The following is a 19,017-nucleotide window of genomic DNA, read 5'->3' on the forward strand; positions in this document are numbered from 1 at the left end:
CCTCTTTAAAATTTATTGATTGCCAAACATTAGAATCTGTCATTTTTAAAGCTACAACTAAGAGTACGATTTTATTTATGTATCATATTTACGAAGGAATATAAATACATTTAAGTAAAATAATTAAATACACTAAATAAAAACAGTCATTTTTTTAAATATAATAAAAACAGCAAAACTCACGTGCGATGTTTATCACTAAAAAAATAATTAAATCTGAACCGCACCGACCCATAAAGGGGTGCAGCACTTTTATGGAAGTACTGTTACTTGATCAACGGTTGTGCAAGAATGATTTGGTCAGAATCACGCTCGGCAGCCAGATTTTTATCCAACTAAGGGTACCCATTTAATGAGGCTGGGTTGGCGCCGTAGGGCTCCCGAACCCACGGGGCTTACTCACGGCTACAGTGAAACGCAAAATAATTATCTGTAACAGCCGGATTCGCACCCGAGTCCTTGGAGTTAATAGCGTAATGCCTTACCAATAAGCTACCCATTTCCAGGACGTTTACGAATATCCAATCTAAACTATTCCGATGCCAGAAGTTTTTAACGCTTAGTTAGAACTTAGTTTGGTCAGAGGTGCAGTCACGTTTTGAACTGAATTTCAGGCTTTCATCAGGGTGATTTGGAAGAAGTTCCTGTCCAAAGTCATTGTTTGCTTATATGTGCATCCTTCCTGACCGCACATCCTACTATCTCTTCCTTATATCAATCTACGGTTAGCTATTAACACATCATTCTATTTTAATAGTGATACCGAATGTAAAAAAAAAGTATTTAAACAAAATGAGATATATAAATTTTATATACATTTTTAAACTTTGTTAACAATATTTAATATATGACTTTAGGGTGTGGGTTTGAAAATGGACAAAATATAGTTTAGAACGTCATCCAATTCATAAATAAAAGATACTCAAATGAAGGTTTAAGGGTATCTAATTCCTAGTAGCTGAAATGAAAAATGAATTACACTAAGAAAAAAGTGATTACTAAAACTTTGAAACGTAAATTATAAAGTTCAAAAATATAAGAATATGTTCTGGCAAATATATTTATTTTATAGTAAGTATTTGGGAGAAATAAAATTCAATTTTCAACTAATCGTTTATTAGATACTAAAACAATAGAAACTCACAAAACAGTATTTTTCTTAATGCACATAAAATGATTATTGGTAAAGTTAATGAATAATATTGTTATATAAAATTTTATTATGATTTATGATAAAACATTGTAACTACTTTATCCAATCATAAGCTGTCTTATTAATAAAGGTCACGCCTGTAAATTGTTTAACATAACAACGTTAAAATACATACAAAAAATTATAATTTAACTAATCAAAATATGACCTTAATAACATAATTAATTTAGTGAACAACATTTTAAATTGCCTTTTATTTATTTTAATTATTAAACTTCAGAGTCTGAAAGGGAATATATGTTTGGATGGGAGTTTTATTAATTTTATTTTTTATTTTGAAGGCTGCACTTTTTAATAGTTCAATGAGAAAATAATCCAGTATTTTGGAAAATATAAGTAATCAAACGGTTACTATTTAATTAAGGAATTACTCAAACAATTTGGTCACAGCCATTATCAAATGATTAAATAAAAAAATTATACCAGTATAATAGTAATTACTATAGTAGTATTTTAATGTATTTTCTAATGATTTGTTTATATCATTCCTAAAACTGCCATTTTGTGTAATACAAATATATTTATAGATAGGAATAGTAAAGTATTCTGCTGATTACGCATTAATAGCAGGTAACAAGTGAGATCTTTTACTTGGTTTTAAGGTCAAATAATTTAAATTTATCGATCGGGTTTAAGATATATCCAAGTAAATATATTCGAATTCTGAGGTTTATTTACACTACTTTGAATAGAATTTCATTTTTTTAATTTTTTTATTTTATCTTCACCTTTAAACGGGTATCGAAAAATTCGGCCTTTATTGAAGAAAATATCTATCTGAGATATATGAATGGTAAAACTCGAATATTTTATTACAATCAATTCTCCAGTGAGGAAAAAATATAACGAAGATATCAGTGATGAATGATTTAATTTTAAAAAAACAAATGGCGTGTGAGAGCTTCAGGGAAAGAGATACTTTGATTCATACACCAGGAAAATTGAAACATCTGACATTAAACGACTCCTATCTAAAAATAAATAAAATGATATTAGCAGACAGTGTTGTAAATTCGAAAAGTATATAGTAGGAATTCACATAGATCTCTCCCTCTCTCTCTTTATTTAGTTAGATATTTGAGCATATCTATTCCAGAAATAAATTCGTGGTCACTAATTGTAATATAAGGTGTGCTTATAAAATTACGATTGCTAGATTGTGTTGATATGACTAGAGAATATATTATTTTATCATTATGTTATTTTAATTTATTTGTTCATACACATAGTTTGATTATGTTCATTTTGTTAATTCTTCTGTTTGTATATATTTTAAGAGAGATTTTTTTTTTTTCATTTTGTTTATTTTATTCTTATTTTATTTTGTCTTAGTATGTATGTGATCGTTCATCATTATTACCTATTGGCCACAACTGTGCGGCAGATTGTAATATCTTTCAATAAATAAAAAGTATAATTTAAAAAAAAAAAGATTGTGTTGGATACACTTTTACTCCCTCACATATTGACCAATATACGAATGCATAAAAAAATGTAATTCATATTTATAAACGGGAAGTTTCATGACAGGAAAATCAATTTGGCATTGTCCATATTTATTGTGCAGAAATTACAATTTATTTCTATAAATCTTCTCTTTTTTTTATCTACCAATGTTCTGAGTATTATTTTTAGTATGGCTCTAGTGTGCTCATACATAATTAACAGGTTGTGATGATATATCTATTTTACTCCACAAGATGTATTAAAATAAATTAAAATTTGTGTCCAAAATGTATTACCAGCTGAACGATTACAAAATCTTTATACCAGACGTATACAGGAAAATATAGTTTTCTCAAAATTTCTATTGGTGGATGGACAAAATTGGGATTTCCGTCTTGGGAAGGATGGAAAAATTTAGAAAACTAAGAAATCGAAGCAAAGTACTCTAATATTTTGATTTTCATAACACTTGTTGAATAAGCAAGTTGGATTTGAAAAATTGGTTGAAATGACATTGGCGATAATTCCACCTAATAGGCCTTTTTATAGATACATAAATAGTTTTCTATCTAAAATATCGTAAACTGTATGTCTAAATTAACTTTTCTTTTTAATGAGTGATTTAAAAAAAATGTTTTGCAGATAAAAAAAGAGGACCGTACTGTGAAAATTTACTCCATACAATTTCAGCCTAATCGAGATTGTTGTGAGATAAAAATGTGGAAAACCAAAGCTAGAGCCGCTTTTCATGATTACTGGCGGGGAAATTGATAGCACCAGTCCGGCGGGAAGTACAGCCTATCTTTCCCCAGCGCATTCGCGAATAAACTCCGCTCATGTGTGGTAATAATAAAAATCCTCTTTACTTTAATACTTCTATCATCCGCTCGATTGCGACATAACAATAGCTCCTGTTGGAAAATATATTGAAACCAGAACGAGCTATCTCTGGAAACGATGTAAAAAAAAATTAATATTATTATCGATTCTGTAACAATAACAAACCCTAACTCGTAGGTTTGATGTTTATGACATCAACAATCCTTGACTAAATCCATTCCTCCGAAAATTCCAAAATCTATCACAAATTTAGTTGAAATGAAAGAAAAGGAATCTATTGAACAATTTATATGGTTATAGAGAGAAGAAAAGTTAAAACATTTCTGGAATCTACTGAATAGTTTACATGCTTAGAAGAGGGTAGCCATAAGAAAACATAGTTCGATTAGGTTAATAATTGCGAATTGAGGCAATTGAGTATTTCTAATATTAAGTAAGGCGACATCTTCTCGTACAGAATTTTCCTCCCTCATTCCGCCCCTAGTCGAGGAACCACTTCCTGAAGTCTACGCGCGCATGGTAACTAGGAATTGGAGAGAAGAAAATTTGTTTCATTTCCTGCTTCAATTTCAATTCGAGCTTTCTGTATTCTCTTTTGAGTAGACTTTTTCGGTTTTTATATTTATGACAGTACATTATTTCCAATATCTCTTAGGCAGTTGTTTTTTTTCTTAAAGTTAGAAACCACATCCCTCATCAGCAAAGATCCGTTGGATGAAAAATGAAATAATTTTGTACAAACAACATAGATTTGTCTCCTTCTCTATAAAATTACTTTTACTCACTCATGATTTTCAATTATTTCCAAAACTGTGGTCCAGATTATATTATCACCTTTTGTTTTAAAATGTATTCTCCCTCCATCCTAGAAAAAATTAAACGAAAAAGAAAAATAACTGTATAAAAAAGGTTAGTCCTAAGTTAGTATTAAGTTAAGTCACTTATCCGAATTTCGTCTTTACACTAGTTTTTAACTTCGGATTAAACAAATTTCATTTATATCTAATATTTTTCGTATAGAGATACATTCAGTATTTTTTCTTAATTGAGCTGTGTTGGTTGTGCTGTTGTTAGTGTTAGTCTTCGTTGTCCATTTGGATTTAACAATAAAAAAAAGGTTATACTCCTCGTTTCTAACATCTCAATGTGAAGAAAAATTAGGTTAAGATTTGAAATGAATGAAAGTAAATTAAGTAGCCCATAGTTAAATAATATTATCGTCAATATATGGTTGGATATATTTTTCAGGTTTTTAAATTAATATAAAAAAAGTTTAAAACAAAGCTGAATCAAAATTTTCCAAAAATCAAATAAAAGATCAAAATCATTTTTATTGATGTAGTACACAATATAGTTGACAATATATGGTGCAATATTTTAATATGATTATATACAGACAGCCAGTATTATTATATTATAGTCGGTTCAAATATTGCGCTCAGTGAGGCAATGCTTTTGCGGCATGTGCTATGCACTTATTTTTCACCTTAACGAATAAATATTGTGATATTACTTATGTTTATGATTAAGAAACATTTAATGTTACTTAATTTTTTTCGTATCGAAATAACCTAACCCACATGGGCCGAAGGAACAGTGATGCGATGCTGTGCCTACAAGTGGTCACTTAGCCTCTCCTTCTCAACTTCACTTTTGCCATCACCAAGGATTTAACATGTTATCTCAGGGAGGGAAACTGTTAAGCCTATCTTAAACTTTAGACCGGTTAGACCTCCTACGAGAAATGGGGGTGGTTTATATTTTAATCCGCTACGTAAAGTGTTGAGAGATACAAATCAAGGATACATCTATTTGACGTAAATGAAAGCAATCAAAACGATTGTCACATTCATTTTCCAGCAACGGTTCCGAAGGGAATTAACTTGGCTTGGAATAATACCACAGAAATTACCGGAGACCATTTAATATATATGTAATTAATAATATTAATTAATTATATATTACGATATATAATTGACCTGTGCTAAAAAATAATTTGAGAAAAAGAAAGAGAAAAAATAATGGTACTATAAAAAATAAATTAATGTAGAGCTTATAGAATGACATCACTCTGGTCTTATGTCTTACCTTAGGTAACATTTTTCTCAACCATCCACTAGTTTCTGGCCAATAAGAAGATTCAAGGTATATGTTTTTATCTACTTCGAACAGTTTGTGCTGCTAAAGCAGATTATCAAGTAAGAACAGTAGGATTGGAATGGACAGGGTGTATACCATGGATGGATATCTAGTTCGCCCTTAGGGAACAATAAAGACATTTGAGATGATTTTCTTAAATTTGTTAAAAAACAAGGAGCTTTGAGGATTATATGACAAATTTTAGATTTCAAAGATTAGAAATGAGAATATCGACGGGTGGCTCAATGAAGTTCCAAAGCTCTCCTCCATAAGATATCCAAATAGATCTTTTTATAGTAACGACCCTTTTGATATAAATTGGGATCAGTACCGTTTGTCTAGAGATTGTTATAAAAGTTGAAATCGATGAGTAGTTTCTTTTCTCTACTGTCTTGTATAAGAATTTCAAGTTAGTCGTTTATACAGATGTAGTCTTAGGTAGCGTCAGTTTAACAGAAATAAGTACAATATTATTAATGGACACTATAGAGCGGGATTTCGGTCAAAGACAAAGGAAAAGGTGACTTGATAGAATTTGTTAGAGTATATTTTATTCCTTCTGTTTCCATACCATTTTTAAAGGTTTTTGACATGTAATTGGAAAGTTTAGAATGTTTTAGTAGGTCATTAATCAATGACCATACACACACGTTCCATTTGTACGCGTTATGATGGGCTGCAAAGTCAGCTGTATAAATTATATAGACGATGGGGCCGAGAATACTACCTTGAGGAGCACCACATTACCGTGTAAAGACGGATGAATGGCTATTATTGTGATTTATTTCGAATAATTAGTCATTAAGGTAGGAACGGATAATGAGGAATTATATAGCGAGCAGGAATTTATGGAGTTTGTAAGGTAGTCCCTGGAGCAAGATTCCATCAATAATCTGTTCTGCATTGAGAAAGACTCTCGCACAATACATTCCAGTCCAATGCAGACAGAACAACGCCCACCACTAAATGACATTACTACATTGTGGAGTGGACAGTTCAGAATTCGGATTGACGATCTGGGATTATGTAATTAGTTTATAGAATGCAATAAATTCATTCAATTTTAAAAATAATTTAGGTTACTACCTACAGGGTAACGATAAAAATAAAAGAAAAAAATAAAAGGTCCAACCTTTCAAGTTAAATGGTCCATGGTTTTTTTTTTAGGAACAGTTTTGTTAAACAGTCACTATTCTTTAGAAGTAGAAGCTACTATCAGGTCAGGCATTGATAATCGAGGCCAGAGCCTTTTCTTCATCAACAATATTATCTTTTTTTCACCCAGTTACATTCGTAGGGTTAAACGATCTCCAGTTTCTGATCAAACACTTCAGAAAAGAAAAAAAACTACAGATGAATATTTAATCGAGCCTGGAGCTCCATGGTTCTTTATCAAGTACGATATCTAATCAGAACTGATAAATCGATATATTTTGCAGATTATTTAATTTTTTTTTAAATTATTTATTTAATGTAATCTACAACTGTACAAAATAATACAATAGGTAAATATGTAGTATGTTTCATATATGCTTGAAAATCTTGGGAGGAACAACCCATTGGTGGTACTATAAAAAAAAAATTAATATAGCAGTAGGCGTGTTGAACTAGAATAATGCCATGGAGTGGTAGAGCAGTTTAAAAAAATAACTATAGCAAATGAGAGAAAAGAGCCCGAAATGAAAATTGGTTTAAAATCCTCCTGGTTTTAAAATAATGAGATAATTTCTCCCTTCAGGAACCTACATAACAATTATACATGCGAAATGGTTATTGCCTGCATTACATTACACTATTTAGCCACCATTGAATGGGATTAGGAACCTGGAAAAGGAACAACTCTGATTTAATTTAGAGATGGAAGATTTTTTTTAAAAATTCATCATATATCACGCATTGTTCTTCAGGTAAAAGAAAAAAAACAATTAGTTGAATTTGATTTAACTATAATTGCATAATTCTAACATAATTCAAAATTAACCAATTAAATTTGTAAATGCATTATTAATAATACATAATCATTAATATTAATATTTATGGTTATTAAAATAAAAAAAGGATGATTAAATCTATCAACTAAAATAAAATTGTCAAAATAAATATAACTCATGTGTTCTAGGAAGAAAAAGTGATAGTATTTTAAGTAACGATTTGCTTGTGTAACTGCCGATTTTCAAGCACTACTTGGGGCCCTCCGTAGCTCAGATGGTTAGGAGCAGGTCTAACAGTCTAAGATCTGCTTTCGGCGCCGGTTCGGATCCGGCATGGGGCGTTGACTTTTTCATTGAGTGGTGGTCCCACAAAATTTAAAACTTGACCTCCCACAATGGTTAGAATATATTGTTTACCTGTAGATAACTAGACGTACGTTACCTTCTCTGTTGCTTGAATAGATAATAAAAAGTAAAAAAAAAATGAATTAATGCTTCCAGAAATATTTCATTCAGATAGCCACGATTAATTAATTGTATTGTAACGTTTTACTGCTGTTCTACTGGTCATGGAAATGCAATTCTTATCACTATAATATGTAATACTCATTGCAAATCTGAATTGAAAGCTCACTATTATTTCATGATAATATTTTTAGGGCAATGTTTAGCAAAGAGTAATTTCAATTGCAATTAAAATTACTGTAATACTAAAATTACACTTACATGAAACTATAATTGGTGAACCACTGTCATTATAATTAAAGTCCGCAATTTCAATCAAAAGTTGAGACAAAGTATTTGAAATTTCATTTTTGCCAAAACTGCTATATTATAGGAGTCTTTCATGTATGAGATGAAGATATTGCCAGGAAGTTTTGATTTAGGGAGGGGTCGCAAGGCGGTATCAACTAATCGAAACACGGTGTGGAGCAAAACAAAACTTCTGACTTAAGCGAGTCCAATGGGCGCTGAATCTACAAAGGAAGCGAGGAGGATATGTATGAAGTCATAGAAAGAGTCGGAGCAGATAAAGCTCTGGCGAACTTCTCTGAATGGAATATTTAATTCCACTCTGGAGATGGCTTTAGCAATACATACCCCACAAGGGAGGGAGAACTTATTTCCTGATAGAAGAGAGGACCATATAAATCTCTTTCTTCATGAAAAGAATCATCTCACCAAAGATTAACTTAAACTGAATAATTTATTGACAATCTATAGCTACAATGCAATTTTTTAAATTATTCTTTATAAGAAAAGGTTTACAACATATAAATCATATGATTCATAATAGAATAGCTGCAACTAACAGAAAGAAAATGAAGACGTTGCACTCAGGCCACAATCACAATTATCATTGAGATGTTATGAATCATTCATTTGAGTGTTTATGTTACATAGATCAATAAAGTAGTCTAGTGTTTTGTTAAACGATTTATGTTTAAAAAAAAAAAATAGAAAATTTTTTTTTTTAGCTAGCCATCAATTTAAGGAAAATAGGATTTTCAATGTTTTAAAAACAGAAGAACAGTGTATTTTTTTAAAATTTTAATTTTGTATTTTTAGTTGTATTTCTTGCTTCAATAAATTATATTAGAAGCAACGTTGAAACATATAATTAGATATCACAATTTCAGTTCCAATGAAGGGTGTGACTAATAGTAAGATAGTTTCTTAGCAAAGCATTGAATTATTTCATACCAATGCCGCTGGACTGAATTATGGCGTCAGCATTTACAGTTGAAGAACATTTAAATTGGTAATCTTATACAACTTATTATACAATATATACTTATATAAACCTTAAAAACTACAATAGGAAAGGTTTCTAATTATTTGGACATCGAATAAAAGCAATTCATGTAATCATAGAAGATAAAACAGTAATAAAATGATGTAATGATAAACAGTTTTCAAAACGAATCTTTGATTTATAAGCTTGATTTAATTATGATTTAGTTTTAACAAGATGTGTAAGGATTGGGGCAAGGTCACGTTTGTCGCAAGTCGATAAATGGAAAAAAAATATTAAATAACTTCACATTGCCTAGAAATTAAAATTTATTATTATAATTTTATTGATTAATAACAAGGAGGCACTTAATAAATTGTATAGAAATTGACAAATTAAAAATGTAAAAGAATAGAATTTTAAAAATGAAATAACTTGGATTGGTTGTTCCTGATATTAACGCGTACAAATTAAGTGTGGTTTTATCGAGATTGCTTGAAACCTAATTATTAATAAACGATTATTTGAAAATTAATCCTACCATTCTGCTGTGAATGACTGCCAGTTGTGGAGCCGCCTTACCATAAATATCAAATAAAATTAATAAAGCCATTCCAAGGGAGGGGAATATTACCAACAATGTATAAAACAACAGCCACTCGAGAACAAGAGATAGAAGATTATATTTAAGGGGGCAGCCATCCCTGGCAATATTACCGAGTCCGCCCTGACTGAGGATATCAGGCCACAATTCAGGGCCAAATCGGCCACTTGTGTGGGTATCACGAACAGGCTCAACACTGGGAGACAATACCAAACGTTAATAAAAACATCCAATCTTATTTATTCGCTGAGCCCTGTTATTGGCTAATATTGGAATTATTCAATCCTTCGAATCCGCCCTCTAAACCAATATCCCTCTTAAGCGGTATTGTATTTTTATTAACGTTCCTCAAAGCGATGTAGCTGTTTCAGAGCCGTTAGTCGAATTGAATGAAACTCGATTTTGATTTGTTCCGGGTTAGTGACTGCGGAAAACTTCAAGAGAATCCTGATGTTTTATAAATCAAATCAATTGAGGTGTAAGGAATATACAGCGGTATAACAAAGCTTTTATTTATATTTTAAGATTGTGATCGTTTACTTTGTTATACAAATGTTTTTATAGTACATAAATATTTTTTATCAAAAATATTGTAATTAAAACAATAAATATTTAATTGAGGGGGAGTCATATTCGTTATAATTTTTTTTTAAAACCACATTGAGTCCGTTTGTCCCATCTTTGCCGATACCAAGTCCATTTATATGGTACATATTCTGTTTTATATATAATTAAATAAACTTTTAAATTATGACAAACGTCAATAAAATAAAAAAACTGTATAGTGTACGAGCTATTCCAAATAATGATTTTTAGATTTTCATTTTTTTTTTGTCATAATAATTTTTTTAAAGCCAAAATCATTGTTCATATAAACGATAAGGAGAACATTTAAACTGGAAAAAAAAAGAAAACCTGTACTAAGCATGAGCTTCATAGACATCGTCATATCATGTATGATTTTTACAATCAAAAAAAGCATTGCCTAAAATGAAAACAAGGCTCATTAGATGTATGTTTCCAAATCCTCCATAGACCAATTCCAAGTTTAAAAAAAATAGATGAAAATATTACCATTAATCCCACAGCAAAATCTGTGTAACATGATAAAAAATTAGATTCTTATTCGAATTACTGTTTTCAATGTGTACGGTTCCTTCACTCTTCCATGTTGTACTCTTCTAATGAAATAGGATCACCATTCAGTATATGGAATTCTATTTTGCAGGGTAACCAGCTTACTGTGGAAAAACTCTTCGAGTTTCTTAATCATTACTATAAAAAGTAATCACATTTTACCACTGGTTCTCATGTTGCAATAGTTATATATTTCAATTTAATAGTGGCCACGAAACCTTGCACTTGCCTCCGTTCAGTGTGTGCTCGAGGGTAAAGTCTAAAAGTCTAGAATTATACGACTATCCTTTGAAAATTCGAGAATTAAGTCATTAGTGGTTGGTGCCTTCAAATAATTTTGAAAAATAAATTCAATCTGTATGTGCCAATAAAAACTAATTTCAGGAAAAATTACAAAAAAAGATACTTGGCCACGGTTTTTTGTAATCAAATTATTAAAAAATTATAGCTCCAACAACTAAACCGTTCAAGATAGGAAATCCCGGCGGTTACCAGTCGATTGGCGCAGGTTTCTTTATCACTATCCTCTCAAAATCTCATTTTTCGAATTTCAGGTTATTATATTTTTAATATAGTAATTTATATTGCAATTTTGTTTTGGAATTTGGGGTCTGAGTAACACATGTATAAGAATTACAAGTTCTTAATTATTCAGTATAAATTAGGTAGAACTTCAAAATTTTAACAATATGAAATTAATTTTATTTAATTAAAATCAGAAACTTAACATTATTGTCTCCGTTCTACATTTAATGAAATATTTCATATTGAACTTTATGTTATTTCTTATCAATATATGTATGTATATTTTTTATAGATATCGTTTGAGAAATATCAACGCTCAATCTATGTTATATTCGTAATATAAGTAGCTGAGGATAATCAGTTGGGGAAGCTAAAAGAACCTTTTGGGATCAAAATGACTAGCATTCGGGAGAGGAATAGCCCGGACCAAGTAGCCTTATAATTTATCTTGATACCCCTCCCCTTATCCCCTTCCTAATCGCTCGTTTCCCCTCCAATTTCGCCGGATAAGCTTTCTGACAAACCGCAAAGTGCTCATCATCCTTCCTCAGCCAATTTAAGTTATACTTAATTCAATGTACTACTAATTTAATGAAAGTAAGGACTTCAATTTGCTGATGCCCATGCGTTCGAAGCTAATTTTTTAGACGAATAACATAAACTATGTAACTCTATACATAATTGAAAGGGACCTCTGAAAATCTCGAAATGTGGACTCCAGAAAAAAAAAAAAAAAAAAAAAAACAGTTTTTCACTAATAACTCCAAAACGATACTTTCTAAAGGAAAATATAACTCATTTTTAAATCAAACTAGATAAAATTATGCATCATGACGTATTTTAAATTAAATTGAAGTAATAAGAAAAAATTGAAACTTCAAAGAACGATAATTAAAAAAATTTAGTTTTTTTTTAAAATTTTTTAACTATGTGTTCTCTATGTAAAGTAGATATATCATGTGGCACTAATAATATATTTGAGCATTATATTGCTCCTAATTTTGATATATCTTTATTTTGTCCTTGTCAATCGGAGTCGTAAACAATGAAAACGTTAATTGCCATCCATACTAATATCACAAGTTGGTAATTCCAGTCTCGAAAGCCTGATCGGAAACAGCTCTGTTAAGAGAAGTTTTATTAAATTAAATAAAAAAAACAAAAAACAATTCGAACACATACATTGATTTTTATAGAGAGCTGGCCACTTCCCCACTATTTTTTGGGTGAAGAAAGAATGATCAGAAAATCATGTAAATATGTTAACTACTTAATGTTAATTACTTATGTGAATAAATGAACAGCCTATCGAAAATGAGACGTTTCAATATGATTCAAGGCGTGGTCCTATTTCACCGAGTACCGGACGATTTGACAGACAATTTCTCCAACTCATTATAAATATATAGAGTATGTTAAAATATAAATTATAAATGGTCATCCTTCGGGGACCGATCAGTCGCAGTGTTTGGTGCCTATCCAGAGAACAAGAGCACTGGATGTCCAAGACGCCCCAGAAAAATGAAGTTTATTGTAGCCAACGTTAAATTTCAAACAAAGGTCAAAAGATACATTTGCTTTGAATGAAGAAAGGTAACGACTAGTCTCAATATTAGTTTAACAAAAGAAAGACGCAAATATTGATCTCGAATTGGCTGCAGAGGTTACTGACACAATCATTGCACTAAGGTCTATAAACAATATTTTCCTAAAAAGGATTGTGGTTTTTTATGAAGTCTAGGAAAGACAAATCAAAGACCGTTGGATAAGGAAATATATATATATATATATATATCATATCTTCAAGCATTCAATGGTTGCGATTCAATTTCAGAAAATGGGAACGTAAAATCAGTAGAGTATCTCCCTTAAATTGTGGAGATTGAAAATATTTCGAAATATTTAAATAGAAAAAATATCTACTAGCCTGTACGTCTGATCGTTTCTTCTGATTCCCATTCTGTATGAAGAGCTCTGAGTACAATTAACTTGAAAATCCCTCCTTTAACTGAAAAAAAATGCTAGATTGCACGCAATCTTACAAAGTAATTAGTGGAATGTACCGAACTCAATATGTTGAGAGGTTATATCGACCACTTACCACTCTCATTACCACCAATAGACGCACAAACCCTATAGCAGCTAATTGATTATACTGCCCCGAAATATCGAAATGCTTGTGGTTCCAGGAAGTAAAGGATGGCGTGTCCTCCAATATGCCATAATTACAGAAGAGCGTATTAAGTACCAATATGCTAAATGAAATTGACGACTTACTGAACTTCATAACAACGGCGATAATTTTTGTTAATTTATTATATCAATGCTCTACTCATCTACTCATAGGGTCATTATCATGCTACATAATTATTTTCTTTAATTCCCTACAGCTGTTTCGGTGTCTCTAAGCTTGATGATCAGCCGATTTCCAATGTTGCAGTCCTGTCTTGCATCCCTTACTGTCTCAGAGTCCAGTAGAATATACTCAACTGTCAGGGGTACCTTTCAGTCCTTTTAGAAGACAAGTTCATTAAACAAAAGGAGAAAAAAGGTGTAAACTTTACTACACTCGTTTTACATGCAAATGAAGAGATTCAAATTATTATAGGCTTTCCGACATTTAATTGGCCAACAAACCCTATCTTACCTGGCACCTCTTTCTAGTTAGTAATTGAATATAATAAAAAAATATAAACAGTACGCGGTGTGATGTGATTGTCATTAATTACCATCTGTAATCCATTACTAAGACAACGAAATAGGAGAGGTTCTGGTTCATTTTAACGCATTACATCTATTACTACTATCAAACAACTGTAGAGAGTGGGAAATAGAACGTTTATTTGTAAGTAAAATAGCATAATTAATGAAATAAAAGGTAAAGTTATATAATGCAAAGAAACTACGAAATATAAACATTTTAATTTAATTATTAAAGTTAACATAATTTAAAAAATTAAAGTTATAGAAAAAAATATATGTAACTAATGAAATATGTAAGTCAAATATTTAAATAAAAATAGTTAAGTAAGACAATTCAGTAATTAGAAAATATAACGACAATATTAGTTTGATATTTTGAACAAATTTATAACGTGGATAAGGAAAAAAAAGAGAATGTGAAGGGGTTAAAAGAAAGAGAATAAAACATATGACAAACCTGGCTTGGAAGACGACGGATATCCAAGTAAGGTCAGCGGTTCGGGTGGCAAGATCCTGAGTAAAGAAGTACGTTAAAAGAGATGACGAAACTACTGGAAGATGAAGAATACGTTACAAGTCACTTGGAAGAGTAAAAATAAGAATATTAAAATTATTTAAAAAGAAACGTATAAAAGGTTGGCATTAAACGCAAAGGGAGCGTTTAATAAGGAACTTTCCAAAAACTCTTAAAGCTGTCATTCCTCTACTTATTTATATTAATGGTATATTGAAAGGCTATAATTGCTATGTTTGATTTTAGTTTTAATATATGCATACTGGGTTCCCAGATTTATCGTGACCATTTTAAAATTAAATCGTAAGCCATACTTTTTAGAGAAGCTAATGACTTCTATTGATTGTGTGTGATGTTCTCTCCATTTGTGAAGAAATAACTTGAAATGTAGTTTGATACAATGAAATGAAAGTGTAGTTGTTGAGTGAAACTTGGTTGAGCTTGGCTATGATGAATAAAGTTTCTATTAGAAATAAACTAGACTTCGTTATCTCTTCCAGTTCGTGGACAGCGTCCTTGGTTCTGTAATTTCCAATAAAAAGTCGTGTTTTCAAAGAATTCTCACACCCTAATTTGAAAGCGACTTTATACTAGTAATTTTTTAGATCCAACTTGTCCGGTAGGCATAAATCGGCAAAGCCCAGTAGGTACTGTGAGATGGCAACACTGCGTGGGCAACACTGACAAGCGGAGAGCGAGGAAAGGTTTTTTTTTCGAGAACAGTGATAATAAAAGTGAGAGTGCGTATATTTATCCTAGTTCGCTGAAAGTTATGTGAGTTGTAATTTGACTTCTGAGTTGTGAGGGACTCTTTCTGTTATTATTGAGATTATTCTGTAACCATTAATGTAAGTGTTTAAGATAATATAATATTGAGGTTTTGTTTATTCTTCATCTCTCTTATTTCTCCTTTTTAAAAAAAGACTATAGCCCCTACAGGTACTATTTGCGGAAAATCAAACAAATGTAAATAAAATGATTGTTTAAAAGTTAAACTACCGAGGTGACTCAAATCCCTATCATGGTCGTGGATTATGACAAGAAATTTAATTCTCAAACAATTTGGATTTTTACGTTTGTTTCAGTTTCCACAGAGGGAAAAAAATCAGTAGTTTCTGGTAATTTGCGCTTGATATGGTGATTGAAGAAGAATTTGAAAAAGTGACATAGCCTACTTCACTACTAAAAGAAATTTTATACCGCATACATTATACCTTCCAAGATTTATTATAAAATTTTCTAAAATCTCTTTAAAAAACGTGCCAATCGAGTCTTGTATAGTTTGTACAGGGAGTTCTAAGATATGGTTACTCTCTGAAAATAGACCATATGGACTAAAACGTTGTTCCTTAAGTTGTTCATCTATATGTAATATTAAAAAATCGTTTAGTTCTAGAATTTTAGTTGACCATTAAAGAAACTCTGGAAATGGAATTATTGTATTCACGCCATTTTCCAATTTCAGGCACTTTTTAAAACACTGTCCCATTTAAATATCCTAAATTTATCTTTCCGTGATATAGGACCGTCGTTTCCTGGGAGTTTTAGCAGGGGAGGGGGGTTTGCTAGGAAAGATTGCCTTGTTTTTATTTTTTGTGTTACGATCTCTGCTATTATGAGATTGTGGCATATCGTACATCGACCAACATACTCGCTATAAAGGGCTGTTTGAAAGGTGAGATAAGTAAGGCTACCAGGGCGAGTTTCACGCCGTTCTCTAATCCCAGGCGTTTTTAAATATTGCTCGATTTAACTACCGTTTTAAGTAAATTTTATAAAGGTTTTATAGGACATTTACTATACCTCATATAATATACCATAAGGGTTAAGGACTTATTGCATATATTTTTATATTTGCACCAGTTAATCAATATTTTATAAAAAATGTAATATACCAGTAAGTACTTCATCATAAAATGATACTTTTTACTTTAATAAAATATCAAAACATTTAAAAAATAATATAAAAATTATTGTTATTGAAATATGTAACATATTTTTAAATCATTTTAAAATTGATTTTTTTTTTATAAAAAAAAAAATCTGCCGCAGCATAAAGGGTCAGGCATTTGTGAGAAAGTACTGTGCCCTGAAGAAATGTTATACAAGAAGGTGATTTGTTCCCAAAGGCTATAGAGGCTGGGTGTTCCCAAAGCATAGGTGTTCTCGAAACCATATGATTGACTCATGGCTAAAGTAACTGAGTAAATTATTATTTGTATTTTATTTCCTAGGAAATTCTCTGTTCTTTTTATTATGATGTTGAGGTGAAAAACAAAAATTCTTTCAGAATGTTATCAATATTCTATGTTTATTTGTACAACTTTCCGACTTTAAATTGTATTATAAATTTTAATTAAGTGACCTTATGACAAAATTTCACTAATAAATTAATATACTTAACAAATGAGGAATAATAGCACTAGAAGATTGTAAAACCCGAAAATTTGTACAAATAAATATAGAATATTGATAATATTCTTAAGGAAGTTTATTTTTCGCTTCAATATCTCAATAATTATTTGCCACGGCCCGGACCAGGGAGGCAGCAACAATACGCCTTACTCAGTGAGCTACCCCGATCTCTACTTATAATACATAATACTGCTCTTTAAACCCATATCAGTATCAGTGATTCGACAATAAAGCTTTACTTAACTAATAGAAAAAGGAAATACTTTCATATCCTCTATTAAATAAACCAATGGTCACTTAAAAATATATAAACAATATTTTTTCCTGTGAATATGAAAAAAGCAATGAAACCGCGACAAAAATACGCTCTGCGGGGGAATGGAATGTTTTTCATTTAACTGTTATCTTATGAGAGCTGACGAAACAGGAGTGGGAGAAAAGGTCTCATATTGAGATAGCGGCTGATGACAATGGGACCCTAAGGAAGAGGGTGGCCAGCCGTGAAGAAGGGAGTGGGATTGTGCCCAGATTGTGCCGGGATGAGCCGAGATATTAAAGCTTCTTCCACGGCTCGGATCCTTCACGAAACAATACAGATTAGTTGGAGCTGATCTCAGGTAGCAACAGCCTTAGCATTCAGCTACAATCCCAGTTTGAAAAGTTTACCGACTTCTGGTTTAAGCCCTTCGTGCTGCCGTTTCTCTGCCCATAGAAATATCATGACTTCCATTTATCAACACAAGTGACTGAGATGTTTTCTTTTCTTAATAAAGTCAGGCTTTTAAATAATGGCTGCTAAGACTCGTGTCTGGAAAGACAAAATAAATCTAGGAAATGTTTGTTCTAACCTATTTAGACAACGAATTTTGAAGACATGTTTTTCATTCAGGTAATACAGGAAGACACCTCTATATCTTTATTGAGGAATACAAAAGCATATTTGGAGTAGTTATATTTATTCTTAGATTTTTGAGATAGAGCATTAGATGTTTGAAGAGATAGTAATGATATAATAATTAATCAAGAATCGCACAAAAAAAACAAAAGAATGCAAAAATAAATCAATAAAAAATAAAATTGTAAGCCTAGCATTAACCAATCATCAATCAGACATATCAACATTCAGAAACATTTAAATGCATTTTAAATAAAATAGAAGTCTCCAATAGGCATAAGCTATACACATTCAATGGAGTCAGCAAATATTTTCTAATAAACTCAAGTTATGTTTCGAAATTAATTGCTGCATTTCAAGCATTAAAACCCTTTTAATCTTTTTTAAAAATTAAAATTAAACTAGAATTTTTGTAGGTCATTTTATTAAATAATAATTGTTGAAAAAAGAATCAAGTAATTATTCTTAATAAACATTCTTCCCTACCAGTTATTTCTTAATTAAAAGAAATGCAATAACAGTTACAGTGCAATTCGTTGAAAAACGTAATAACAATTAAGAATCCAAAGGATAATAAGACAGTAGTTGGAGTTAAAGTTATGGGCCAAATAGGGGCTATAAACAAAATAAAATGATATAGGATATTAAATATGTGTAAATTAAATATATGTTCTGCCACTAAGTTTAGTGGTCTACTAAATATTAAAGTTATGACCTAATTAGCTTAGGATATAAATAAAAAGCAGTAAACTGGGGAATCTTAGACACATTTACGTCTACTTATCTGTTATGTGAATAAATCCAAATAACATAAATAAAAACGAGTACGATGTAAGATGAAAGAGATAATTATATAAATATATATATATTTTGAATACATTCTATGGAGTTTTAGAGTTTCTTAACCTTTAATGGTTCTA

The sequence above is a fragment of the Halyomorpha halys genome, unplaced genomic scaffold (genome assembly GCF_000696795.3).
Source record: "Halyomorpha halys isolate HHAL.00 unplaced genomic scaffold, Hhal_1.1 Scaffold212.1, whole genome shotgun sequence".
NCBI classification, from domain to species: domain Eukaryota; kingdom Metazoa; phylum Arthropoda; class Insecta; order Hemiptera; family Pentatomidae; genus Halyomorpha; species Halyomorpha halys.